This window comes from Lontra canadensis, unplaced genomic scaffold (genome assembly GCF_010015895.1).
Source record: "Lontra canadensis isolate GAN:19392208 unplaced genomic scaffold, GSC_riverotter_1.0 scaffold50, whole genome shotgun sequence".
Taxonomy (NCBI): Eukaryota; Metazoa; Chordata; class Mammalia; order Carnivora; family Mustelidae; genus Lontra; species Lontra canadensis.
The window spans coordinates 9,971,059-9,998,633 of record NW_022631044.1 but is presented as its reverse complement, the minus strand read 5'-3'; the positions used below and the strand labels follow the sequence as shown (position 1 = coordinate 9,998,633).

At 37.0% G+C, this 27,575-nt stretch overlaps 1 protein-coding gene across 5 annotated transcripts in view; it reads left to right on the top strand.

Moving 5' to 3' along the window:
* Positions 1–27,575, top strand: part of COMMD1 (copper metabolism domain containing 1) — a 231,091-nt gene that overhangs the window by 62,455 nt on the left and 141,061 nt on the right. The window contains exon 1 of one of the 5 annotated variants that reach the window (XM_032873829.1): positions 21,914–21,961. The exons of the other annotated variants lie outside the window; for them this stretch is intronic. The gene's annotated coding sequence lies outside the window, so the exon portion shown is untranslated. Of the gene's footprint in view, positions 1–21,913; positions 21,962–27,575 lie in introns of those variants that run through there. 5 annotated transcript variants of the gene reach the window in all.

Sequence of the window (27,575 nt, the reverse complement as noted above, 5' to 3'; positions counted from 1 at the left end):
ACTTGATCCCTGGACCCTGGGATTATGACCTGAGCTAAAGGCAGAGGCTTAACTGACTGCGGCACCCAGGCACCCCTCTTTTTTTTTTTTTTTAAGATTTTATTTATTTATTTATTTTTTGAGGTTATCTTTCTACCCAGTGTGGAGCTTAAACTCACAACCATGAGATCAAGAGTCACATGCTCCACCAACTGAGCCAGCTAGATGCCTCTCTATAGGTCCATTCTTTTGGTCAGGTGGTTCTGTAGAGAGAAATTTTCCAATACTCCAAAAGTCTTACTGCCAGTTTTCTTGGAGCCTGTTGTATAATGAAGTATTTGGTTGGTCACTGCTCTTAGTTTTTGGGAGAGAGGTTTTAAATCCTGACATTTCTGGAGTGAACGGAGTAGTGTTTTTGTTATTAGTAGTAGGGGTGTCAGACCAGACTTGATAGTTTTTGCTATCAAGGTGACTCATGGTGAGCCCCTAGATGTTAATGCTGAGGTGACTCCAGACATGGGCTTTTAACTCCAGAAAGACCAGTTACTTGGTTAGAGAAGGGCTTTGACCCATCCGATATCAGCCCCACCTTCAGGGAGGAGAGGGAGGTTGAAGATTGAGTTAAATCAAATGGCCAGTGATTTTTTTTTTAAAGATTTTATTTATTTGATGGACAGAGATCACAAATAGGCAGAGAGGCAGGCAGAGAGAGAGAGAGCAGGGAACCCAGGCTCCCGGCTGAGCTGAGAGCCTGATGTGGGGCTCGATCCCAGGACCCTGAGATCATGACCTGAGCTGAAAGCAATAGGCTTAACCCACTGAGCCACTCAGGTGCCCCCAAATGGCCAGTGATTTAATCAACCATGTCTTAGTACTGAAACCCTAATAAAAACTCTGGAGTTTTTATTGTGGGGTGAGTTTTTCTGACAAACAATACTCTGTGGGGGTGCCTAGGTGGCTCACTTGGTTAGGTATCTGACTTTAGCTCAGGTAGTGATCTTGGGGTCCTAGAATCAGGCCCCATGTCAGGCTCCTCACTTAGTGGGAGCCTGTTTCCCCTCCTTCACCCTCTGCCCCTCCCCATTTGTGCTTGCTCTCTCTCAACTAAATAAATGAAATCTTAAAAAAAAAAAAAAAAAGACCCCCCCCCCCCAATACTGTGTGTATCTTGTTATACATTGATGTGCCAGGAGGGTGGTGCATCTTGATTCTCTTGGGAGAAGACATGCAAACTTTGCATTTGGGACTCTCTTAGATCCTGCCCTACGCATCTCTTATTTTGTCCAGTCTTGATTTTCTGTCCTTTCTTTATATAGTAATGAGTTCTGTGACTTGTTCTGCTAAATTATTGAACTTAAGGAGGTAGTGGGTATCCCCAAATGCATAGCCAGTTGGTGTGAAGTACGGGTGGCTTGGAATCCTCCAGCTGCATGGCTGGTATCTGAAGTTGTGTCCCCCTCATGAAGCATTGTGCCATTGTGAAGTTTGGCCTACCCTGGGTAGTTTGTGTCACGGTCGCATTGCAGTCGATGGGGGAAGGAAGCTGGGTACCCCATTATTCAGTACGTAGAATTACACTTCGTCTCTCAGTTTTCAGAGTGAGTCCCTTACCCTGAGTTGTGCCTAGAGTCCTTGAGTCCGGGAGCCCTTTGGGTCACTCTGTAGAATGGAAACTCACAGTCTTCCACCAGGGTTTGTTGATGGGGGTGCTGGCTAGGTGAAGTACCCATTATTACTTGAGTTTTCTGCTTTCAGCTAGTTGCTTTAGAGTGTTCAAGATGTAAATAAATGTTCTGTTAATATTTAGAATAGCAGGTGGCTAGGTGTATTTACTTTGCTGTAGGTGACTGTTATTAAAAATTCTGAAACTACTATGATTAGGTTTTTATTAATATGGAGACATACATTGAAATAAATTTCACATAAAAATGTTCTGAAATATTTTTTCTTTAATTTCTGTAATTTCAAGATGATAGTCTTACTTAATAAAGAAGACTTTTTTTTTTTTTTTTTTTTTTAGAATTTTATTTATTTATTTGACACAGAGAGAGGGAACACAAGCAGGGGTAGTGGGAGAGGGAGAAGCAGGATTCCCGCCGAGCAGGGAGGCCAATTTGGGATTCAATCCTAGGACTCTGGGATCACGACTTGAGCTGAAGGCAGATGCTTAACCTACTGAGCCACCCAGGCACCCCGATAAGACTGTATTAATAGTTTGATTTGTTTGCTATGTCTAGCTAGCAAGTGAAACTGTTTCAAAAACCAGAGCAAAAACTATTTCAACACAAAAATCATAGATAGGATCTGTAGGCCTTCTACTAGGCTATAAACATAGTGTGAGCAGGTATTTTAACGTGGTGTCAAGCATTAGTAAATAGTTGGTGATCAGTTGATCAATTCTGAATAAAGTTTGGAAGTCTTGCATATGACCAAGAAAAAAGCCAGATGCAGTATTTTCAATATTTTTAAGAATTTTCAGGCATTCAAAAAGGTGAATAAATTGCTGATAATGAAGTATTAAGACTTGATTTTATTAAGGAAGAAAGTAAATTCCATAGAACTACCCTGAAAAATGCCAGGAAGTTGACTAGGTTTGCTTACTAGCTGGTAATACCTCCTAAGATACATGTTTAAAATTCCTATCTGAGCAGAGACCAACTGCTGTGTATCAAAACGTTCCCAGTTGCTTAAGGTTGTTTTGAAATTGTGGATGTTCAATCTTTAGTTGTCATGAGTGTTCTATTACATGCTATGTGAAGGTGTTTAACTAGATCCACACTCTTAATACACTGGGTACTTTTATTTTTTCTCATTCTTGCCTAGCTCTCTATCACCAGATTTGGGCTTGGTTAAATGTTCAGTGGTCTCCCGTTATGGAATATTAGAGCAGCCAGCAAACTGTAAAAGTTCCTTGTACAGTGTTTGTTAATAGTCGCACAAGTTATTCAGTTTTAAAATGTGTCCTGAGTTTCTGTAGGTGAGTCTCTCATTGGCCAAATTTTTGTTTTATGAAATCACATTAGTTTCTTGTTTCTTAATATGTAAATTTGTTAAATTACCTTGCAGAATTTGGCAGTAATTCCCAACAGAAGCACTAGTCAGTTGTATATTAAAACTCTTAATGGGAAATATGAATTTGTCTTTGAAATATGATTTAACTTCTCTTTTTAGTTCTGTCAAATTAAACAAGGTTGGACTTTGTGTACCAAGGCTCTAGTAATTTCCCAGGGCTCAGAGACATCAGGTAAACAGAAACTTTCTTGCACAGATGGCAATGAATAGGACTAATCCCACAGATTTGTGAGGAGTGAATTTGTCTATCCACTCTATAGCTTATTTTTTGCTGCAGTTTCCTTTTATTGGCAATTTTCTTTTCTTTTCTTTCTTTCTTTTTTTTTAAGATTTTATTTACTTACTTGAGAGTGAGTGAGAGTGAGAGAGCACAAGCAGGGGCGTGGCAGAGGGAAAGGGAGAAGCAGACTCTCTGCTGAGCGGGGAGCCCAACAGAGGGGCTCCATCCCAAGACCCTGGGATCATGACCCATGCTGAAAGCAGATACTTAAATGACTGATATTGGCCATTTTCAGTTGATGAATTATGTAAGTTAAGAGATTCTAAATGATTAGAGCTTTTTTTTTTTTCTTAAACCTATAAGAAGAGCCAGGGATAGACAAAAGCATTTTATAAATTTACTGTCAACTTGAAATATTTTCCTTTTTCCTTAGTGAAGAATAATAGCATTTTCTCTTTTCTTATTTTTAGTTTTTACTTTAATCTTTCCAACTTGTCCATAGCCAGCACCTTATTTACTTTGTGGTATGGTGCGCCTTTTTTCCTTTGTTCAAATGTAACCAGAGTGGTTTTTGTTTGTTTGTGAGAATCTTAAGCAGGCTTCATGCTCAGTGTCGAGCCTGACGCAGGGCTTGATTTCACAACCCTGAGATCGTGACCTGAACCGAAATTAAGAATTGGATGCTTTAATGGCTCTGCACTCAGAGCTACCCTATAGAACTCTGAGGAATGAAATTTCCACAGTAAGAAGCCTGCTTGATTTTGTCTTTGTAACACCATAACTGATTACTTTAAATAAATGATCTACAGTCTTACCATTCAGAATTGATGACTTCCCTATTTGGAATTGTTCAGCTTTAAATATGTTTAATAAATCTGAAATTAATTAGAATATAAAAAAAGAATTGGATGCCTGAATCACCCACGTACATCCAGGATTTTTATTATAAGTGGAAATAGGTTCAATCAGCTATTAGTTGATGAAGTCTTATATAAGTTTTATTTTAAAATGCAGCTGAGCTACAGTGGGGAGCCTGCTACTCCCTCTGCCTGCTGCTGCCCCTGTTTATGCTCTCTCTCTCTGTCTCTCTTTCTCTGACAAATAAATAAAATCTTAAAAATTAAAATAAAATAAAATGCAACTAAGCTAAATTGCAAGGACAGTAGAACCTTCTAGTATTCTCAGTTTATTCTCAGTGTAGTGCTTCTTTAAATTTTTTTTATTGAGTTATAATTGAAATACAACATTTTATTGGTTTTAAGTGTACAGCATAATGGTTGAGTATTTGTATTCATTACATAATGATAACCACCATAAATCTAGTTACTGTCACCATACAAAGTTTAAATTCTTAGGATTTACTATCTTGACAACTTTCAAGAATGCTCTACAATATTATTGACTATAGTCACCATGGTATACATTGCATCCCATGACTTATTTTGTAACTGAAATTCTGTACCTCTTGACCTCCTTCATCTGTTTTCACCTACTCCCCACATAATATTCTGTTCTCTATTTCTGTGATTTTTTGTTTTATTTTGTCCATTTTTTTCTTTAAGATGTGTTTGTTTTTCATTGTTTGACATATTTCGCTTAGCGTAATTTCCTCAAGATCCATCCATGTTGCAAATGGCAAGATTTTATTTTTTTCCTTTATGGGTATTATTCCTGTGTTCGTTCTCTCTCTCTCTCACACACCGCCCCCACATCTTCTTTATCCATTCATCCATCAGTGGACACCATATTTTGACTATTGCAAATAATGTTGTAATGAACATAGAGGTACATATATCTTTTTGAATTAGTGTTTAAATTTTTATCAGATAAATACCCAGAAGTGGACGTGCTTGATTGTGTGATAGCTCTATTTTTAATTTTTTGAGGAACTGTTTTCCATGGTGGCTGTGCCAATTTACATTTCCACTAATAGTGTACAAGGGTCCCCTGTTCTCCACAATCTTGACAACACTAGTTATTTCTTGTCTTTTTAATAGTCATTCTGACAGGAGTAAGGTGATAACTTCATTATGGCTTTGAATTGCATTTCTCTCCTGATCAGTGCTATTGACCATATTGTTCATTGTACGGCTTCTTTGGAAAAAATGTGTTAGATCCTTGGCCCAGTTTTTTATTCAATTGTTGTGTTCTTTTTGATACTGAGTTATAGGAGTTGCTTATATATTTTGGCTGTTAAACCCTTACCAAGATATATCATTTGCAAATATTTTCTCCCATTCAGTAGGTTGTCTTTTTATTTTGTTGATGGTTTCCTCTGTTTTGTAGAAGTTTTCTAGTTTAATGTAGTCCCACTTGTTTGTTTACTTACTTAAAGATCTTATTTACTTATTTTAGAGAAAGAGAGAGAGGAAAATGTATGTGTGCAAGATCAGAAGGAGGGGCAAAAGGGGAGGGAGGAGGGCAAGCAAACTCTGTACTGAGCCCAGAGCCAGATGTTGGGCTCAATCTCACGACCCTGAGGTCATGACCTAAGCCGAAATCAAGTCAGATGCTTAACTGAGTTACCCAGGCACCCCACCCCACTTGTTTATTTCTGTTTTTGTTGTCTTTTGTTGTTTCTGTTTTTATTGTTTATTTCTAAGTTTTGTAGTAGGATCCAAAAATTCGTTGCCAAGACTGATGCCAGGTAGTTTACCACCTATGTTTTCTTCTGGGAGTATTATGATTTCAGGTCTTATATTCAAGTCCTCAATCCATTTTGAGTTAATTTCTGTGTATGGTATATGATAGTAGTGTAGTTTTAGTTTTGTATGTGGCTATCCAGTTTTCCTAGCACCATTTATTGTGACTGTCATTTTCCCACTGTGTATTTTTACCTCCTTTGTCATAAATTAATTAACCATAATACATGGGTTTATTTCTGGCTTCTCTATTCTGTTCTGTTGATTAGTGTATCTGTTTTTATGCTACTACCATACTGTTTTGGTTACTATGGTTTCATAATGTAGTTTAAAATCAGGGAACATGATTTGTCGTTGGCTAGTTGTTTGTGGTTATATTAATTTTTAGCATTTTTTCTAGTTCTGTGAAAGATGCTTTTAGTATTTTAATGGGGATTGCATTGAATCTGTATAATGTTTTGGGTAATATGGACGTTTTAACCATATTCATTCTTCCAATCCATGAACACAGAATATTTTTCCATTTCTTTGGGTCTTTTTCAATTTCTTTCATCATTGACTTACAGTTTTCATTGTACAGGTCTTTCACCTCAGTTAAATTTATTCTTAGGTATCTTATTCTTTTTGATGTAAATGGGATTGTTTTCTTCATATCTCTTTCTAGTATTTTGTTGTTAGTATATAGAAGCACAACTGATTTTGTAGTTCAATTTTATATCCGACAGCTCCACTGAATTTGTTTATTAGTTCTAACAGTCTCTTGTTAGTGTCTTTAAGGTTTTCTATATATAAAATTATGTCTTTCACAAATAGTAACCATTTTACTTCTTCGTTTCCACTTTGGATGTTGTTTGTTTCTTTTTCTTACCTAATTGCTCTGGCAAGGACTTCCAGTATTATGTCTTTTTCTTGTTTCTGATCTTAGAGAAAAAACTTTTAGCTTTTCACTGTGGAGTATGATGTTAGCTATGGGTTTGTCATAATGTGTTGAGGTACATTCTCACTATCCACTTTGTTGAGAATTTTTATAAATACAGACTAAATTTTGTCAAATGCTTTTTCTGTACCTGTTGAGATGGTAATATGATTTTTATTCTTTATTCTGTTAATGTGTTGTATCATGTTGATTGATTTGCGAATATTGAACCATTCTTGCATTGCAGTAATAAATCCCACGTGACCATATGTAGGATTTTTTTTTTTAATGTAATGTTGAATTTGGTTTACAAATATTTTTCAGGATTTTTGCATTTGTGTTCATCAGGGATATGGGCCTGTAATTTTTTTTTTTGTGATGTCCTTGTCTGGTTTTGCTATCGGGTTAATGCTAGCCTTGTAAAATAAGTATTGAAGTGTTCCTTCTTCAGGTTTTTGGAGGAGCTTGAGAAGGAAACATATTTAATCTTCTTTGAATGTTTAGTGGAAATCACTAGTGAAGCTGTCTGGTCCTAAACTTTTGTTCCTTTGGGAGTTTTTTGATTATTAATTTAATCTCCTTACTAGTAATCAATCTTTTTAGATTTTTCTATTTATTCCTTATTCAGGGTGATTTCATCTATTTATTTAATTTTAAAAAGATTTGTTTATTTTTATGTTTATTTATTTTTATCAGTAGCCATTCATTTTATTTATTTATTTATTTTTAGTTCTTAACATATAATGTATTATTAGTTTCAGAGGTAGAGGTCAGTGATTCATCAGTCTTACATAATACCCAGTGCTCATTACATTTAATTCCCCCCTTAATGTCAAACATAAAATGATTTATTTATTTGAGAAAGATAGAGAAGGAGTGAGTGAGGAGGGCTGTGGGGAGAAGCAGAGGGAGAGGGAGAGAGAAACTTAAGCAGACTCCATGATGAGTGTGGAGCCCAACTCAGGGCGCAGTCTCATGACCTGATCAGGACCTGAGCTAAAACCAAGGGTTGGTTGCTCAACCAACTTTGCCACGCAGGCAGCCTGATTCAGGATGATTTTAGGAATTTACCTGTTTTTGTTTGTTTGTTTGTTTGTTTGTTTTCAGGTTGTCTTTTTTTTTTTTTTCAGGTTGTCCAGTTTGTTGCCATGTAATTGTTCATAGTAGTCTCATGATCCTATATATTTCTGTGGTATGTGTTTTAACTTCTTTGATTTCTGATTCTATTTATTTGAGCCTTCTCCCTTTTTTTTTCCCTTGGTAAGTCTAGCTAGGGGTTTTTCAGTTTTCTTTTCAAAGAACAAGTTCTTAGGATTGTTGACCTTTTCTATTGCTTTTTGAGCCTCTGTTTCATCTCTGATTTTTTTTTCTCTTCTACTAACTTTGGAGTTTGTTTATTCTTTTTCTAGTTCCTTTACGTGTAAAATATAGATTGTTTGAGATTTTTCTTGTTTCTTGAGGTTGGCCTGTATTGCTGTGAACTTCCCTCTTAGAACTTCTCTTGCTGCATCATCCCATAGCTTTTGGTATGCTGTATTTCCATTTCTCTTAAGACATTTATCCTCTTTGGTTTCTTTTTTGATCTAATAGTTGTTTAGGAGCATATTGTTTAACCTCCACATGTTTATGATTATTCCAGTTTTTTTGTAGTTAATTTCATGTTTCATACCTTTCTGGTTGGAAAAGATGCTTGATATCATTTCAGTCTTCTTAAATTTCTTGTGACTTGTATTGTGGTCTAACATGTGATCCTTCCTGGAAAATGTTCCATGTGCACTTGAGAAGAATGTTGTATTCAGCTGCTTTTATTTTATATTATTTTTTAAAAGTTAGTTATTTATTTAAAGTAGGCTCCGCTCCCAATGTGGAGCTTGAACTCATGACCCTGGGATCAAGAGTCACATGCTCTACTGACTGAGCCAGCCAGGGACACCCTATTCTGCTGCTTTTATTTTATTTTTTTAAAGATTTATTTATTTAGTTTAGAGAGAGAGAGAGAGAGTCAGGGGCAGGGGCAAGAGGAGAAGAGGGAGAGACTGTCCAGCAGAGTTCACGGCAGGGCTTGATTTCATGACCCTGAGATCATGACCTGAGCCAAACCAAGAGTCGGTTCCTCAACCAACTGAGCCACTCAGGCACCCCTGTTCTGCTTTTAGATGGAATGTTCTGTATATATCTATTTAAAGTCCATTTGGTCTAATGGGTTGTTTAAGGCTCTCTTACTGATTTTTTTTTCTGGCTGATGTATCTGTTGATATAAGTGGAGTGTTAAAAGCCCTCTACAGTTACTGTATTGCTGTTAGTTTGTCTCTTTAGATCTGTTAATTTTTTTTTTTAAGATTTTATTTATTTATTTGACAGAGACAGAGAGAGATCACAAATAAGCAGAGAAGCAGGTGGGGGAGGGGGAGAGGCAGGCTCCCTGCCGAGCAGAGAGCCCGATGCGGGGCTCGATCCCAGGACTCTGAGATCATGACCTGAGCTGAAGGCAGAGGCTTAACCTACTGAGCCACCCAGGTGCCCCTAGATCTGTTAATTTTTGCATTATACATTTTAGTGCTCCTATGTTGGGTTCATATATATTTACAAATATTATATCTTCCTATGGAATTGACAAAGTCTATTTTGTCTCATGAGTGTGTCTTTACCAGCTTACTTTTTATTTCTGTTTGCAGAGTATTTTTTTGCACACCTTCTCTTTCAGTCTGTATGTGTCCTTAACATCTGAAGTGACTCTCTAGTACACAGCATATAAAAGAGTTTAATCCATTCAGCCACTCTGTGTTTTTTGATTGGCAGATTTAGTCCATTTACATTTAAAATAATTATTCATAGTATACACTTATTGCCAGTTTGTTCATTGTTTCCTGGACAGTTTTGTAGTTCCTCTTGTTGCTTTCTTCTTATTTTGGTATCTTTCCCTTGTGGTTTGATGGCTTTCTTCCTTTTTTTTTTAGATTTATTCTTCAGTTCTGTGACTGGTATTTGGTACTTTCTTCTATTTTCTGTCACCTTGTAGAAGTTCTCACTGTGTTAATCCATTTTTCTCCCAAGTTTAGTGAGCATCTTTATACCATTACTTTGGATTCTTTATCAGGTAAATGACTTCTCTCCATTTTCTTAAGGTCTTTTTCTGAGGTTTTATCTTTTCTTTTATTTGGAACACATTCTCTGTTTCCTCTGTTTGATTCTGTGTTTCTATGTATTAGACAAAACAGCTACCTCTCCCTTTCTTGGAGGAGTGACCTTTTATAGATGATGAACCTTATTGTTCAACCTTGCCCTAGCTCTTGAACCTTTGTGGTTTTCTAAGCAGCATGATTTATTCTGGATAGGTCCCCACTGTTGAGGATGTTCTGGGGGCCTGTCAGTATTCCAGAAAGACGAGTCTTGTTTAGCACCTAATTTCAGGCTGATTAGAAACTAGACCCTCAGGCAGCGGCCTGAAAATAAATACTGTCCTGTGGGGCTATAGTTGTAAACCTTGCTGGCCTTCAGACCAGAAGATCTGGAGGTGTCCCCGGTAGACAGTTGCAAAAACCAGGCTTCCAGATATGTTTATAATCTCCTTTTTGAGAGGTATTATTGAGTTGTAATGAGGCCAAGGGAGTATGTGAGGATGGTATCTCCTGTCTTTCATTCTCTGAGAGGACCTCAGTAGCTTCTAGAATGTGTGGCAAGCCTGAACCTATTCAGACTGAAGCTCTGAACTAGTGTTTTAGGAAGACTGGGGGCCTTTATCTCAGGAAGAATGGGGGTGTATTTTTGTCTGCTGTTTGTGCAGTGCCCTGGACACTACCAAGAACTGTCTTTCCGATTACCACAGTTCTGTGGAGCCCATGAACACAAATCCCCTTGACCACCAAGGCCAGTTGATCAAGGGTTGTCCCCTGTGTGGATTACATGGGCCTATCCATTTTAGTGGAGTGGGTGGAGAACATAGGGAGTAGGGCAAGCTCACTGGCTTTAGCAAGGTAGAAGGAAAATACCTTGACTAAATGCCCACCAGCTTCAGTGATACATTGGGAAGTGTGCCTTATCTGTGCCCCTGCTAGTTTTAGGGCTTTAGCAAGGCGGTGGGAGAATGCCATTACTGCTTACTTGCACTTGCTGACTACAGTCAGGAAATGGGGCAGCACTGCAACCAGCGCTGTAGTCACTGGCTTTAGCAAGGGCGTGGGAGAATGCCATGACCATTTGTGCTTGCTGGTCCTAACCAAGGAGCAGGGGAGTGCTGCAGCTGCCCAAGCTCACTGGCTTTAAACAGGGGAGTGGGAGAATACCATGACAATTTGGGCCCACTGGCCCCCACAGGAATCTAGGAAGTGCTGCACCCTTTTGCTTCCACTGGCCTTTGCAAGCAGTGGGATGGTACCGCATCAGCGCATACCTCCTTGTCCCAGTAGGACAGAGGGAGAATGCAAAAATGACATCCTCCAGCACTTTTTTCTCTAAAGAGAGTATCAGTTTTACCCTGTCTTTCCAGCAGATGCCTTAATATTAGCAAATGAATCTTCCTCATATATGGTCTAGGCATTTTTCAAACTGAGAGTTTTGCAGCAGGTTCTGGGACAAGTGCGACTGCATATGTGCAGTTTTAAAAGGAGAGTCTCCGTTCCCTTTAGCCCTTTGGGTCCCTAGGGTATAAGCTCTGTTGGTTTTCTAAGCCAGATGTTTTAGAGTATCTTCTCTCTAATGTAGGTCCTGAGGGCTGGGATTTCTGACTTAGACAGAAACCCCTTGCTCCTCAGGGAGAAACTCCAGTATGTGGGATCCCTCCCTATTGTTGGTGGCCATGCCAGGGGTGGGGTTTTTGGCAAGGCTGTGTCTTTGTCTCTCTACCATTCTCAGTGTGGTCCTTTTATCTGTTGGTGTGGAAGAGAGGTTCAGCTAGTTTTCAGTTATTTTTCACAGGGAATTGTTCCATATGTAGATATAGATTTGATGTATCTGTGGGAGGAGCTAAGCTTAGGACCTTCTTTCACCACAATCTTGGACTGACCCTTCCCTTCTCTTCCCGCCTCCCCCGACTTGTCCCACTCATCAGAAGGGTAGAAAACATAAAAAAGAACCAATCAGAGATAACTCAATAAATGAAATTAGAAATATACTAAATGGAATGAATAGTATATTAGAGGAAGCAGAACAGTGATCTCAAGGACAGAGTAATGGAAAGCCCTCAACCTGAACAGGAGTAATAAAAAATGAAAACAGCCTAAGGGAACTCAGCAACAACATCATGCATGTGATAACATTCTCATGATAGGGATCCCAGAAGGAGAAAAGAGAAAAAAGGAGGCAGAAGATATATTTGAAGTCTGGAAAAGGAAACACAAATCTAGAAATCTAGATCTAGTAGGCACAAAGAGTCCCCCAAAGAAGCAGTCTTTGCTTCTTAAACAGCGTACATCGAGGACTAGTTTTGTGTGCGTGTGCTTGTGTGTGTTGTTTTTAAACATTTTTTTCAGTTTCTCACCAAAAATAAATAAAATTATAAGCTCTAGTTATTTTATTAGAATAATTGACATTCATAAAATTACCATCCTATTACCACAAAAGTTTTAAATGTTTACGATCTGCTTCTATAATTATACCACAGAGGACTGATAATGAAGTTTGTGGGCTGGCATTGGTTTGCCAATTGCACTTTGGGCAGCATTGCTTTAGATTTTCTGGCAAATTGGGAAAGCCAAGGATGCTTTTGGTTAAACCAGTAGACTGAATGCTCTTCAAGGGCAGGTTCATATGTTATTTATTTTATTTGAGACCTTAGGACTGGGCCTGATAGGTGGTAGAAACTCAGTGACAGTGATTATAGGTTGATAACTAAGCGACATCATAAAACTGAATGGGCTAATACAAAGTCTGCCAATATTCAAAACTGAATTGTGAAATAGTAATTTAGGAGGGTTGCCATATCAGATTATCGTCTATTTTTTTTTTCAGGAATAAAATAGGCTTTAAATAAATTTCTTGGGGTACCTGGGTGGCTCAGTCAGTTAAGTGGCCGACTCTTGATTTCAACTCAGGTCATGATCTCAGGCTTGTGAGTTCAAGGCCCACGTGGGGCTCTGTGCTGGGCATGGAGCCTGCTTAAGATTCCCTCTATCTCCTTTAACCCCCTATAACTATACTTCAGTGAAGTATATTCAGTTCTGAATGGCATCTGGGAGCCAGCTGTCATTACTGGCTTTTTTTTTTTTTTTTTTAGAAGGAAACCCAAAACTTTTATTGTATTATAAACATTAAACAGCATCTGTTATTTGTAGTACAATATAAGAAAACTGAAGTAAAAAGGATTTTCTAATCAACCTATATATATTTTTTCTTTCTTTTTTTTTATTAATTTCTTTTCAGCGTAACAGAATTCATTGTTTATGCATCTCACCCAGTGCTCCATGCCATATGTGCCCTCCATAATACCCACCACCTGGCTCCCCCAATCTCCCACCCCTTCAAAACCCTCAGATTGTTTTTCAGAGTTCATAGTCTCACATGGTTCATCTCCCCTTCCAATTTCCCTCAACTCCCTTCTCCTCTCCATCTCCCTTTGTCCTCCATGTTATTTGTCATGCTCCACAAATAAGTGAAACCATATGATAATTGACTCTCTCTGCTTGACTTATAAACATTTTGCTCTACTTTAAAAAGTTGATGTCAGAGATAATGCCTAGGAGGGAAAAAAACCTAGCAGATTCAGTAAGTTGAGCTATTTCAAATTGCCATTTCTATACGTCAAAACCCATCGAATACTAGTAGTTTTATATAGTTCAGTCTATAGATAGAGCAGCATGGAACATTAATATTTGGGGGTATGCAGAGATTGTTTAACACCATTCCTCAAGATTAATTTTGTTTAATTTTATGGAAACTGAAGTCCAGAGAAATACACCTGAAGCCACAAAACCATTTTCTAACTAACTGTTAAGAGCAATAAATCAGATTTCACTTACTTACTGAAGGTAAAGGACAAAACTGAGTTGCTTTTCTTCTGGGCTATTTTAACTTACATTTTGGACCAGGTTCTTCTTAAAATAACAACATAAACAATTTCAAGGGAAATACTTAGTTTTTTAAAACAAGAAAAATTTGGGGTCGCCTGGGTGGCTTAGTTGGTTAAGTGTCTGCCCTCGGCTAGGGTCATGATTCTGGGTATCGAGCCCGTTGTGGGCTCCCTGCTTAGCAGGGAATTGGCTTCTCCCTCTCTCTCTATCCCTCCCCCTGCCATGCTCTCTCTCTCTCTCTCTTTCTTTCTCTTTCTCAAATAAATAAATAAAATCTTTCAAAAAATAAAACAGAATTTTCAAGAGCTTTAGAAAATGCTAATTTTTAAACTTTTTTAGACAGTTTCACTTGCCTTAGCTCATATAATTTTCATTTCAGGAGACTATAGAAATGCAACTATGTTCTTTTTACCCGATATTTGGTCTTTTATCGTGTAAATATGTATTTCTGACAAAAAATTCTGATGGAATACATGAGGAGAAAAAATTCTCTTTAAGACCCTTTACTAACAAGCTAGTTAATTGTCTCTAGAGGCAAATTGCTTTAATTTTTCAAGGTCTCTTAATTTCTTTGTGCTAACAACTGCAGCATTCTGTAGTTTATAGCCTTAACTACACATTTTATCAGCAAATTCTTGGAGCCTTGACAGAACTGTTAACAAGTAAAGATTTGTTTTTGGTTACCATGAGTAGTTTCTATGGGGGTAAACTATTGTTAGTTCTTGGTAGCCTTCTATGCTTCTCAGTCTGTTTTTTTTTTTTTTTTCAGAAGTAATGATGAATTTAAATCTGCATGATGTGTTCCAGTTTACTTACTTAATGGAGATTAGGGGAATGCATAGCTCTTTGAAATCCTTAGTTGCTGTTCCCATTAAGTGGTTGGAGAAGAAAGTATTTATATTTCGTATATTATCATTCTTTTTTCCTTAGACATATGTAGCCACTAAAGAAGTAACTGTCCTTTATTCAAACAACTCCCTTGCCATATTCCAGCAATATTTTTTCCCTTACAATATTAAAAACCCCACATATAATATGACTGGTAGAAGACTTAATTATTTACAGAGTGAGAATAATGTTAAATATATTATTTTGGGTGAGAATTTTTTGCCTTTTTTTTTTTTTAAAGTATATATATATATGAGTTACTGGTGGTACTGACCATGACAAAGAAAATTTCCTATCATTAAATTTTTTTTCATTCTTGAGAAAATATAATTACCTAAATTCAAGGTTATCTTGTCTTTTGGTCAATAAGATACTTATCCTAGGAGTTTATTATTTATCTTTGACAATATTTTATCTAGTTCATTAAAAATAGCTGTAAGTTGTGAGGTTGCATTATTTGCTTCTGTCTAGTGAACTTTTAAAAAATAGTGCTTTGTGTCATTGAATTCATGTCCCTAATATTTAGTCTTCCTGGTCATTAGGACTAAGATTTTCCTTTTTTTTTCTTTCTTTCTTTCTTTTTTTTTTTTAAGATTTTATTTATTTGAGAAAGAGAGAGTGGGAGAGAGGGAGCGAGAGCAGGAGCACGTGGGGCAGCGGGGTGCAGTGGACAGGCTCCCAGCTGAGCAGGGAGCCCATGTGGGGCAGGATCCCAGGACCCTGGGATCATGACCTGAGTCAAAGGCAAACAGTTAACTGACTGAGCCACCCAGGTGCTCCAAGAACCATTCATCTTAATTGAGATTTATTATATTTTTGATGTGGAATAAAGCTGGAGAAATTAATAATTCTTAGATTATAATGACTATAGTGACTAGAGGCATGGTTAGAGTAAAAGAAATCTGGGCATCTGGGTGACTCAGTTAGTTGAGTGTCTGCCTTTAGCTCAGGTCCTGATCCTGGAGTCCTGGGATTAGAGTCCTGTATCTGGCTCCGTGCTCTTTGGGGAGACTGCTTTTCCCTCTGTCCCTCGCCCCGCTTGTGCTCGCTCTTTCTCTTTTTCTCTCTTGCGTGCATGCTCTCTCTCAAATAAAGTCTTAAAAAAAAATAAATCTCATTACCTAGGTAGAAAATGCTCATTAAAGAAAATCTGGGAAGTGCTAAAAGATTGAAAAAGGTTAAAAACTCTAATTTTAACAGTGATAACTACTTTGATATTTTTCTTTCCCTTTGTGTGTGTGCTGTGGGGAAGAAAGGGAGGCAAGAGTCCTCTTATCTTTTTTCATATACTTTAAAATATTATAGGTTCATATCGAATTCCACATGATTTATGTAGGTGCTTTGCCCTTAAGGAGGTAAAGCATAACTTCCTGTTCCTTAAGTGTGGGCCTTAAGTGAGAGCAGACCTATAGTGACTTCTTCCAAAGAGGAGAGTGTAGGAAGTTGGGAAAATTATTTCACAGTGGAGAAACCTGACAAACATTACCTCAGCCAGGTGTCAATAACAGTAATAAGCCATGTTGATAGCATGTACTCTTGATATGGTGTGATGAGAATGGCAGTTTACCTCTGTGGTCTTCTTCCCCAAAACCCATAACCCCAGTCTAACTATGAGAAAATCATCAGGCAGATTCCAGCTGAAGGGCACTCTGCAAAATAACTGACCAGAACTCCTCAAAACTGTCAAGTTATCAAAAACAAGGAGAGTTTGAAAACTATCACAGCCACTTGAACTTAAGGAGAAATGAGGACTAAATGTAATGTAACTTGGATGGGATCCTGGAACATTAAGAGGGCATTAGATCAAAAGTAAAGTATGAGGGGCACCTGGCTGTCTTGTTAGAGTATGCAGCTCTTGAACTCAAAGTTGTAACTTTGAGCCCCGTGTTGGGTGTAGAGATTACTTAAAAAGAAAATCTTAAGGGGCGCCTGGGTGGCTTAGTAGGTTGGGCCTCTGCCTTTGGCTCGGGTCATGATCTCGGGGTCCTGGGATCGAGCCCTGCATCGGGCTCTCTGCTCGGCAGGGAGCCTGCTTCCTTGTCTCTCTCTGCCTGCCTCTCTATTTGTGATCTCTCTCTGTCAAATAAATAAAAAAAATCTTTAAAAAAACAACAAAAAGGAAAATCTTAAGACAACAACAACAAAAACAACAAACTGTGGAGGTGCCTGGTTCACTTAGAAGAGCACACAACTCTCAATGTCTGGGTTGTGAATTCCAGTCCCATGTTGGGTGTAGAGAGTACTAAAAAATAAATAAACTTAAAAAAAAAAACTAAGAAAGTATGAATGTAGACTGTAGTTAATAGTAATGTATTGGGGTGCCTGGGTGGCTCAGTTGGTTAAGCATCTGACTTGTTATTTTAGCTCAGGTCTTGATCTCAGGGTTGTGAATTCAAGTCCCACTTTGGGCTCCATGCTTAAAAAGTTAAAAAAAAAAAATGAAATAATGTAGTAGTATTGGTTCATTAATTGTCGTAAGTATACCATAGTAGTGTAAAATGTTAATAAACTTGAAAATTGGTGTACTGAAACACTGTCCTGTCTTCACAACTTTTTCTTTAAAAAAAAAAATATTTATTTATTTATTTGAGAGAGAGAGAGAGAGAGAGATCACAAGTAGGCAGAGAGGCAGGGAGAAAGAGAGAGAAGCAGGCTCACCGCTGAGCAGAGAGCCTGATGTGGGGCTCGATCCCAGGACCCCAAGATCATGACCCAAGCCAAAGGCAGAGGCTTAACCCACTGAACCACCCAGGCACCCCTACTTTTTCTATTTTTAATCTAAAATTAAAGTTTTATTGAAAACGGTAACAAGAAAATTGTAGATCCTATTAGAGCCCTCCACGTCTCTCAGATTTCATTCTGTTCTCTGAAATAATCAATATCCTGCATTAAGTATATAACAATCTCATATATGACTGTACAGTCTTACTACGTATGTTTTTTAAATTTATAGTATTTATAGTATTTGTTATCTAGCAGTTTCATATAAATAGCATCATACATTATGTGTTTGTGTGCATTTGCCTTTTTTTTGGTTACTGTTCAGCATTCTGTGTTTGTACTCTATCCATGTTGGTAGATAAAATTCTAATTCACTTACTGAACTTCCTAAATGGAATCATACAGTCAATACTCTCTGTGTTTGACTTCTTTTATTTTAGCATATCTAAAATTTATGCATGTTATATCTGTCAATCATTTTTTAAAAATAGCCTTTCTTTAGAGCAATTTTAGGTTTAATTTTAGGTTTTTAGGTCTCTGTACAGGGAATTACTTTACATCCCCTCACACTCCTTCCTTATGAAATTAGTATAGTATGTTTGTTAAAATTGATGAGCTGATGTTGATTACATTATTATTAACTAAAGTTCATAGTTTGCTCCTTATGTTGTACATTTTGTTGGTACATTCCATCTCTATAAACCTTTAATGGTTTGTGTCCACCTTTATAGCGTCCGATTCTGTACAGTGTATAGAATAGTATTACCACCTGAAAAATCCCTTGTGCCTCACCTATTTATCCTTCTCTCCCTCTGAACCTTTGGCAGCCACTGATTTTTTACTGTGTCCATGGTTTTGCCCTTTCCAGAATGTCATATAATTGGAATCATAAAGTATATAGCTTTTTCGTATTGGCATCTTCCCTTTGGTAGTATGCATTTAAGTTTCTTTTGTTTGTTTGGTTTTTTTTTTTGCTCTTTTTTTAAATTTATTTTTTATTTTTTATTTTAGTAGTACTGAATAATATTCCATTGTCTGGATGAATAGTTTATCATAGTTTATCTAGCCATTCCCCAACTAAAGGACATCTTGGTTGCTTCCAGGTTCTGGCAGTTATGAGTAAAGGCGCTATAAATATCCATGTGTAAGTTTTTGTTTGGATATAAGCTTTTAACTCATTTGGTTAAATACCAAGGAGTGTGAATATGTTTAGTTTTGTAAGAAACTGCTAATGTCATCTAAAGTGGATATTCCATTTTGCATTTATACCTGTAATGAGTAAGATTTCTTGTTGTCCCGTATCCTTGTTAGCATTTGTTGCTTTTTCTGCATCTATTGATGTGAACATATAATTTTTCTTTTTTAGCCTGTTGATATGATGGATTAAATTAATTGAATTTTGAATATTGAACCATCCTGGCATATCTGACATAAATCCCAGTTGGTTGTGGTGTATAAATCTTTTTAGACATTATTGGATTTGATTTGCTAATAAGTTGTTGAGGATTTTTGTATTTATGTTCATGAGAGATATTAGTTTGTGGTTGTTTTTCTTGTAACATCTTTGTCTGGTTTTGGTATTAGAATAATGCTTATCTCATGGAATGTGTTTGTAAGTATTCCTTCTGCTTCTGTTTTCTGAAAGAGTATAGGGAATTGGTATAATTCCTTCCTTAAATGTTTGATGAAACTCACCAGTAAACTGATCTGGACCTGGTACTTTCTGTTTTAGAAAGTTATTAATTATGGATTTAATTTCTTGAATAGACATAGGCCTATTCAGGTGATTCATTTCTTCTGAGTTGTTGTAGATTGTGAATTTCCAGAAACTATTTCATTTCTTCCAGGTTATCAAGTTTGTGTTCATATAGTTGTTGATAATAGTCCTTTATTATCCTTTTAATGTTCATGAGGTCAGTAATGATGGCCTGTCTTTCTTTTCTAATGTTAGTAATTTGTTTCTTCTCTTTTTTTTCTTAGTTTACCTGGCTAGAGGTTTATTAATTTTGTTGCTCTTTTTGAAGAACCAGCTTTTGGTTTAATTAATTTTCTCAGTTGATTTCCTGCTTTCAGTTTCATTGATTTTTGCTCTAATTTTTATTATTTCTTTTCTTCTGCTTAGTTTGGATTAATTTGCTCTTCTTTTTCTAGTTTCCTAAAGTGAAAGCTTAGATTATTCATTTAGATTTTTCTTCCTTTCTAATATATGTATTCAGTGCTGTTAATTTCTTTGTAATAGTTGCCTTTACTGCATCCCACAAATTCAGGTATTTTCATTTTAAATTTGTTTAAAATATCTTAAAATTTCTTTTGGTATTTCTTTGACATATGTGTTATTTAAAAGTGTGTTATTTGGGGCACCTGAGTTGCTCAGTTGGTAAGTGTCTGCCTTCAGCTCAGGTCATGATTCCAGGGTCCTGGAACCAAGCCCAACCTTAGGCTCCCTGCTCAGCCAGGAGTCAGCATGTCCCTCTCCTTCTGCCCCTCCCCCCTGCTCATATGCTGTCTTTCTCTTATTTGTGCGCTCTCTCTCAAATACTTTTTTTAAAAAAGTGTGTTATTTAATTTCCAACTATTTTGGAATTTTTCAGCTCCCTTTTTCTGTTACTGATTTCTACTTTAATTCCATTGTTGTCTGAGAGCAGACAGGTATGATATCTTTCTCTCTCTCTCTCTTTTTTTTTTTTTTTAAATATTATTTATTTATTAATTTAACTGAGAGCCAGAGAGCACAAGCTGGAGGTGGGAGGTGGGCAGAGGGAGAAGGAGAATCAGACTTCCTGCTGAACAGGGAGCCCAACACAGGGCTCTCTCCCAGGATTCTGAGATCACGACCTCAGCTGAAGGCAGATGCTTAACTGACTGAGCCACCCAGGCACCCCAGACATGTATAATCTCTATTCTTTTAAATGTATTAAGGTGTGTTATATAGCTGAGAATGTGGTCTCTCTTGGTCAGTTTCTTTGTGAGGTTGAAAAGACTGTATATTGTGCTGTTGTATGAAGTACTCTATAGAGGTCAGTTAGGTCCTGTTGATAGTATTGTGTATTTAAACCGTGTTCTGCCTGCTGGATCTTTTAATTACCAATAGAAGGGAGTTTAATTCTCCCACTATAATCGTGGATTCAACCATTTCTCTTTGCATTTGTATCAGTTTTTATACCATATGTGTTTTACACCAATTAAAAGACTGAGACTGTTGGAGTAGATGAAAAAACAAGACCCAACTATACGTTTTCTATAAGAAACCCATTTTACATGTGACACATATTGGTTAAAAGTAAAAAGATGGAGGAAGATATAGCATGATAACACTAATCAAATGAAAACTGGAGTTGCTTTATTAATTTTGGATAAAGCAGAGTTTATTTATTTATTTTTTTAAAGATTTTATTTATTTGTTTGACAGAGAGAGCGAGCGAGCATGAGCAAGGGTAGCAGCAGGCAGAGGGAGAGGGAGAAGCAGGCTTACCCCTGAGCAGGGGGCCCAATGCAGGACTTGATCCCAGGACCATGGGATTATGACCTGAGCTGAAGGCAGATTCTTAACCTACTGAGCCACTTGGGTGCCCCTAAGGCAGAGTCTAGAGCAAGGAGAATTGTTATGGATAAAGAGGGACATTACATAATAATAAAGGGGTCAAATCTTCAAGAAGATGTTGAGGACATCTTCCTCAGCATGTATGTCCCTACATCCTATGATTCATAATAGATTCAACAGGCAGAAGATCAATAAGGACATAGTTGAACCAAACAGTCAATCAGTTAACTAGATCCAGTTGACATTTATAGATTGTTTTGGTGGAGGGAGGGGGAGATGAAGAGCTAGAACACAAGAGGTTTTAGGGCAGAGTAACTATTCTGTGTGATATATAAGGATGGATACATGTTGTTTATACTTCTGACAAAACTTATAGAATGTACAACATGAATGAACCCTATTGTAAATTACAGACTTTGGTTAATAATGATGTGTCAATATTGATTTGTCCATTGTAACAAAGTACCACCCTGATGTGGATATTGATGGTAGGGAAAGCTGTTTGTGCATGGGTAGAGGAATTGTGGGTATTTGGAAACTCTACTTTTTGGTTAGTTTGGCTGTGAATCTAAAATGCCTGTAAAAATGAAAGTTTCTTAATTAAAAATGAGAACAAGTGCATCTGGAACCTAGTAGCTTTTAAAAGTGTTTTCTGGTTTCCTTTTCAGAGAGGTTGCCATTTTTATTGAAAAACCAGAGGCAGAAGTGTGTGTCATTGAAACATTCTTACTATGTGACAATATGGAATCACTTTGCTCTGTGAAGTTTACATTGTATGAAAGTATATATCTCACTAAGTACCATTTATCTGTTTTGAGCACTGAGCCTTTGTTTGAAATACTACTCTAATAAACTAGAAGTTTAATGGAAAAGCTGTTTTGTCTACCAATGAATAATAGGAACTTTCTGTGGTTTATCTTTAGTGCCAACTGTAAATACTCTTGCTTTCAAGCAGGAAGAAGAGATTAATGATTCTATGTAAGTATTAAATTACGATAGGTTGCTTTAGGACTAATTATGCTTTGGGGTTGATGAATATCAAAGTTTCCCATTTCAAATATTAGCCTTTTAATTTTTTTTAGCCTTTTAATTTTAATTACTTAAATGAGTAATATACTTGATACTTAATGAGCAATTTACTAAAAAAGGCATCATTTTTCAGTTCAGTTGATTATTCATTATTTGCTTATTATTTTATTTTTTAAGTTTAATTTAAAGATTTATTTATTTATTTTAGAGCGAGAACATGAGCAGGAGGAGCAGAGAGGGAGGGATAAAGAATCTCAGGCAGACTCTGCGCTGAGCACAGAGCCTACTCAGAACTCATTCTCATGACCCTGAGATCATGACCTGAGCCGAAACCAAGAATCATACGCTTAACTGACTGAGCCACCCAGGTGCCCCTTTTATTTATTTATTAAAACAATAGCAGTCATTTATTTAGCTAATGAATCTGAACTTTAGGCAGAACTCAGAGGGGAAGGCTCTCTTCACAAGGTGCCTTCTCAACTGGAGGCCATATGATCCACTCCCAAAATGCATCATTAACTGGCTATTTGGTTCTGGCTTTTGGCTGGAAGCTTAGTGATAGGCGGAGGGCTGGAGGCCAGAGTCCTTATGAGGTAGTCTCTATGAGCTCCTTACAGCGTAGTACCTGGGTTCTATGAGCAAGCATCTTACAAGGGACAAAATGGAAGTTGCCAGTTTCTTAAAACCCAAGCCAGAAAATTGACACAGCCTCCCTCTGCCATGATCTTTTTTGAACTTGCCTTTTTTTTTTTTTAAGGACTTTAATTTTTATAGTAGTTTCATGTTCACAGCCAAATTGAGCAGAAAGTATAGACTTTCCATATGCCGCCGTCTCATATGCACAGCCTCCCCAGCAATCAATATCCTGCACCAGAGTGGTGGATTTGTTACAGTGGATGAACCAATATCACCCAAAGTCCATAGTTTACATTAGGGTTCACTCTTGATGTTGTATATTTAATGGATTTTGGCAAATATATAATGATGTGTATCTACCATTACTTTATCATATAGAATAGTTTCACTACCCTAAAAATCATCTGTGTTCTGTTTATCCCTTCCTTTCCCCCTAACCCCTGGCAGCCATGATCTTTTTACTCTTTGTGGTTTTGCCTTTTCCAGAATGTCATATACAGTTGATCCTTGAACGACAAGGGTTTAAACTGGGCGGATCTACTTATTGTGGATAATGCTGGTTTTGTACAATACTGTAAATGTCTTTGCTCTTCCTTAGAGTTTTCTTAATAACATTTCCTTTTCTCTACCTTACTTTATTGTAAGAATATGGCATATAGTACATATACAAAATATGTGTTGTTTATGTTATTGGGAAGGTAAGGCTTCCAGTGAGCTTAAGGCTATTAGTAGTTAAGTTTTTAGGGAATCAAAAGTTTTATGTGGATTTTTGATTGTGCTGGTGGTGTCAGTGTCCCTAACCCCTGTGATTTTAAGGGGTCAACTTTAGTTGAAATTGCCATGACCTTTGGATAAGCAGTCATATAGCCTGTATTCTGGGAGTTAGGATATAGACTCTTAGCTTTCAGTGGGAGGGGGGTCAAAGAATTTTGTAGCCAAGTTTTAAAATTATATTCTATACTAACTTACTGTAAATAAGGAAATCCAGGTGCAACAAGACTAAAAGATTTTCCTAAGGTCAAATGAGTAGTCTAGACGAGGTTTTTTGGAGTCCAGATTCATTCATTCATTCATCATATATTTACTGATCCCCTATTATGTGGCAGTCACTATGCTAGGACCCAGAGATTAAATATGAACAAGTGGGGCAAGGTTTCTGCCCTCTAGAAGTTCTTACATGTTAGAGCGAGATATGGGCCTGGCAGTTCCCCTACACTGTGATAAATACCACTAGTTTACTATGCAGCCTACAAAGTAACATCTGTGTTAAAGCCTGAAAAAAAAAGGTAGTGTCAACAAAAGAGGTTGAAGGAATAGCAACTAAGATGTTCTAGGCAGAAGGAACAACATAGGCAAAGATCAGCTGTTTTATGAGCTAAAATGAGTTCAGTATGGATGGAGGGAGATCGAGTGGGTGGAAGATTTTAAGAGGTAGCAGAAGATGAAGAGACACAAAGCTAGTTTATGATTCACCTTGTAAACCATACTGAAGAATTAGAACTGAAATCTGGAAGCTAGAGAAGTCTTTACAGGTTTTTTTTTTTAAATTAAGCTTTTTATTTAGAGATAATTATAGATTCATGTGCAGCTGTACAAAATAGTAGAAAGAGATATCCTTGTACACTTGAGCACTTCTTCCAATGGTAATCTTTTGCAAAACTGTAATACTTTTTGGGGCACCTGGGTGGGTCTGTTGGTTAAGCGTTTGCCTTCGACTCAACATGATCCCAGGGTGCTGGGATTGAGCCCCACATCAGGCTCCCTGATCTGCAGGGAGTCTGCTTCTCCCTCTCTCTCTGACCTTTCCCCTGCTCGTGCTCTTGCTCGATTTCTTTCAAATGAATAAATAAAAAATCTCTAAGAGGGGCTCCCGGGTGGCTCAGTGGGTTAAAGGCTCTGCCTTCAGCCCAGGTCATGATCCCAGGGTCCTGGGATCGAGCCCCGCATGGGGCTCTCTGCTCAGCGGGGAGCCTGCTTCCTCCCCTCTCTCTCTGCCTGCCTCTCTGCCTACTTGTGATCTCTGTCTGTCAAATAAATAAATAAATAATCTTAAAAAAAAAATCTAAAAGAAAACCCACTATAGTACTACACTGCCATTGATTCAGTCAAGCTGTAGAACCTTCCATTACCATTAGGATCCCTCATGTTGAAGTTTTATAGCCACATTCATTTTCCTCCCACCCATCCTCACCCCTTCCTTTATTTTCAAACAACTGATAATCAGTTTATTAAAATATTAAAATAGTTTGTTAAAATGTAAGTATCTGCAGATACAGTCAAGACTTCAGTCTTGACTCCTGATTAAATACTGATGGATGTAATCTGTTTAACAATTTCAGAAGTACTGTGTGAGTCAGTGAGTCCCTATGGATCCCTTATCTTAAAAAAATATATGTATCGTCTTAGACTCTTCAGCCCAAGGAGTTTTTCTTGTACTGATTCTTAGAGTTCTAGCAGGCATCTGAACTGGTCCCTTTTTTTCTTGGCGTACACATCTTATCCAGAGATTTTACACCGTGGCTGGTTAGGGTAATTCTGATTTGGTGTATGAGCACGTCCAGTTCCACAGGTGTCTTTTTAGCATCTTTTCAAAACTGTGGCGATGTTGTGGCTTTCTGACCAACTTGTTCCTGGACAAGTGTGAACAGTGGTGAGTCAGAAGCAGGAGCCCATGGGCCTGAGCTCTGCTGTAGCTGTGACCATGTCTTCCTCAAAGAGCCCTCACTCCTTTTCTAACCCCCGACAACCACTAATCTGTTTTCCATTTCTGTAATTTTGTTCTTTCAAAAATATTACATACATGGAATAATACAGTGTAGAACCTTTTCTGAATGGCCTTTTTCATTCAGCATAATGTTCTGGAAATTCATTCAGTTTTAAGTATCAATGGTCTGGTTCCTTTTTCTTGCAGAGAAGTATTCCATGTGTGGGTGTATCATGGTTTATCTAACCATTTACCTGTTGAAGGACATCTGGTTTATTTCTAATTTTGGGGTATTACAAATAAAGCTGCTGGAAACATTTGTGTATTATAGCTTTTTCTTTGGACCGAAGTCCTCCTTTCTATAGGATAAATTCCCAGAAATGTTATTGCTAGGTCATATAGTAATTGCATGTTTCATTTCTTTAGTAAATTGACAGACTTTTTCATTATGTTTGTACCATTTTACATTCCCACCAGCAATGTATGAGTGATCAAATTTCTCTGTATTCCTGGCAGCATTTGGTCTTATCACTGTTTTTAAATTGTAACCATTCTAGGGGCGCCTGGGTGGCTCAGTGGGTTAAGCCTCTGCCTTCGGCTCAGGTCATGGTCTCAGGGTCCTGGGATCGAGCCCCGCATCAGGCTCTCTGCTCCCCCCCACCCCTGCCTGCTTCTTTGCCTACTTGTGATCTCTGTCAAATAAATAAATAAAATCTTTAAAAAAAAATAAATTGTAACCATTCTAATTCATTGTGGTTTTATTTATTGTATTTAAATATTATTTTTAAAAATAATCTCTACAACCAGTATTGGGCTTGAATTCGCAATATCAAGAGACAAATGCTCTACTAACTGAGCAACCAGGTGTCCCTCATTGTGGTTTTAATTCATAGTTTTCTGATGGCTAATGTTGGACATTTTTCATGTACTTATTTGCCATTTATATATCCACTCTGGTGAAATGTCTCTCATCTTTTGTCCAGTTTCTGATGGGCTTGTTTTGTTTTTTTAATGTTGAAATTTGAAAGTTCTTCATATAGTCTACATATTAGTCCTTTGTCAGATATTTGTTTTGAATTTTTTTCTCCCAGTTTGTAGGCTGTCTTTTCCTCTTCACAGTGTTTTTTTGCACAGGATAAAGTTAATTTTGATAAGGTCGAATACAACAGTTTTTCCTTTTATGGGTCATGCTTTGGTGTCAAATCTAGAACCTCTTTGCGTGGTTCTAGGTAGACACCAAAGATTGTCTTCTATTTTTAAAAAAAAGATTTATGGTTTTATATTATATCTAAGCCCATGATCTATTTTAAGTTAATTTTTATATAAGTTAGGAAATTTATATTGAAGTGTTTTTTTTTTTAACTTAAGTATATCTACTTCCTTAACTATCTTCTGTTGAAAAGGCTGCCTTTCTTTTCTTCACTGGGTTGCTTTTATACCTTTGTCAAAAATCAGTGTTCATGTTTGTGTGGATCTATTTTTGTGTTATTTATTTTATTCCATTAGTTTATGTCTCCTCTCCTCTGCAAATACCATAGTCTTGATTATTGTAGCTATATCTTAAGTCTTAAAATGGGGAAGACTGATTTCTCCCACTTTATTGTTTTTGTTTTCAAAAATTGTTTTTATCTATTCTGTTTTCTTTGGCTTTCCATATAAATTTTAGAATAATTTTGTGTATATATACAAAAATTCTTGCCAGGATTTTGATAGGAAACATATATATATATATATATATATATATATATATCAGTTTCTTTTCTCTGAAGTAACCATGAATAACTTGGCATGGGTTTACCTCTCCTCTCTCTCCTATTACCTTTTTGTGTTCATTTGAAATTTTTTTCTCCTATTCAAGGAAACAATTAAAATGAAGCAGGAATTGTTAATATAAAGTTAACCTTGAAAACCCTCCAATTTATATTTATAAAAATAAATTTTATAAACTTTAATCCTTTTAATAGTAATAATAACATTATTTGTAACTTAAAACTGACACTGGAATTTTTATAATTAATAACCACTATAGTAGGTAATAGCCAACCTTAACACAGGGAAGTGATAGTATCCTATTGACATTTAATTTTTAGAAAATTTTTAAAGATTTTGTTTATTTATTTCAGAGAGAGAGGAGGAGTGCAAGGAAGAACAGAGGGGAGGGACAAGCGGGCTCTGTGCTGAGTGCCTAGTTCGAAGTGGGGCTCAATCTTACAACCCTGAGAC